Source organism: Pongo abelii, chromosome 10 (genome assembly GCF_028885655.2).
Source record: "Pongo abelii isolate AG06213 chromosome 10, NHGRI_mPonAbe1-v2.0_pri, whole genome shotgun sequence".
NCBI classification, from domain to species: domain Eukaryota; kingdom Metazoa; phylum Chordata; class Mammalia; order Primates; family Hominidae; genus Pongo; species Pongo abelii.
This window is the reverse complement of record NC_071995.2, coordinates 98,594,410-98,596,119: the sequence shown is the minus strand read 5'-3', so window position 1 is coordinate 98,596,119 and position 1,710 is coordinate 98,594,410. Positions and strand designations below refer to the sequence as shown.

General features: G+C 42.7%; 1 pseudogene; it reads left to right on the top strand.

The window, feature by feature from the left end:
• The first annotated feature begins 625 nt into the window (after window positions 1-625).
• Window positions 626-1,506, top strand: LOC100460672 (small ribosomal subunit protein eS4, X isoform-like; annotated as a pseudogene).
• Window positions 1,507-1,710: the final 204 nt, after the last annotated feature.

Below are 1,710 nucleotides of genomic sequence, written 5' to 3'. Positions count from 1 at the left end.
TGTGTGTGTGTGTGTGCATGCGTGTGTGTGTGTGCATGCGTGCGTGTGTGTGCGTGCATGCGTGTGTGTGCATGTGTGTGTGTGTGCATGCGTGCATGTGTGCATATGTGTGTGTGTGCATGCATGCGTGTGTGCATGTATGTGTGTCTGTCTGTCTGGGTCCAGATTTCCCTTTCATAGGGACATGAGTCATATTGGATTAGGGTCCAACCTAATGACCTCATCTTAACTTAGATTAACTCAAATTAGAGTTCTTGGTGCCCTTCTCCCATATCCTTTCCCCAGCTGCAACCTGTTAATCTTTTGGTCCTTACCTTTTCAGTAAGTGGCACTACCATCCACACAGCCAAAAGCTTGGCTCCTTTTGATTCTACCATTTCCCTCAACTCATCCTCATATATCTGCAATCCTTCAGCTTGTCTTATTGCATATCTCTACATATATTTCCAATTTATCAATATCTTTTCATTTTCACACTCCTGCTCAGTATGGACAACATAATTTCTCACCTTCAGTAGCTTCCTAACTTCTACCCTTGCCTTGCTCCCATCAGTCTTTTTAAAGAGATACCAAATTTCTACACACACTGGAAGATGGGGGTCCTCTTTCCTTGCTTAACACAGCCATGACTTGTGGTCCCAAGAAGCATCTGAAGTGGGTAGCAGCTCCAAAGCATTGGATGCTGGATAAATTGAACAGTGTGTTTGCTCCTTGTCCATCCACCGGTCCCACAGGTTGAGAGTGTCTCTCCCTCATCATCTTCCTAAGGAACAGACTTAAGTATGCCCTGACAGGAGATGAAGTAAAGAAGATTTGCATTCAGCAGTTCATTAAGATCGATGGCAAGGTCCGAACTGATATAACCTACCCTGCTGGATTCATGTATGTCATCAGCATTGACAAGACGGGAGAGAATTTCCATCTGATCTGTGACACCAAGGGTCGCTTTGCTATACATCATATTACACCTGAGGAGGCCAAGTACAAGTTGTGCAAAGTGAGAAAAATCTTTGTGGGCACAAAAGGAATCTCTCATCTTGTGACTCATGATACTCGCACCATCCACTATCCTGATCCCCTTATCAAGGTGAATGATATCATTCAGATTGATTTGGAGACTGGCAAGATTACTGATTTCACCAAGTTTGACACTGGTAACCTGTGTATGGTGACTGGAAGTGCTAACCTGGGAAGAATTGGTGTGATCATCACAGAGATCTGGATCTTTTGACATGGTTCACATGAAAGATGCCAACAGCAACAGGTTTGCCACTCGTCTTTCCAACATTTTTGTTATTGGCAAGTGCAACAAACTGTGAATTTCTTTTTCCTGAGGAAAAGGTATCCACCTCACCATTGCTGAAGAGAGAGACAAAAGACTGGCGGCCAAACAGAGCAGTGGGTGAAATGGTCCCTGGGTGACATGTTAGATCTTTGTGTGTAATTAAAAATAATGTGGCATGATTAAAAAAAAGAGAAAGAAACCAGTATGATCTTCTTAAAATAGAATGAGATATGTGACTACTATACTTAAAACACTAGCAATGTTCAGTATGCTTAAAATAAAATTCCAAATCCCTAACATGGCACACAAGGCTCAGTGTGATCTGACACCTTCGTAATCTATGTTATGCTTATTTCCGCTCTAGCCTTAAGGAAGTGCTCACATCATTCCTTCTGTCTGGCATGCTCTTCTCTCAACTCTTTACC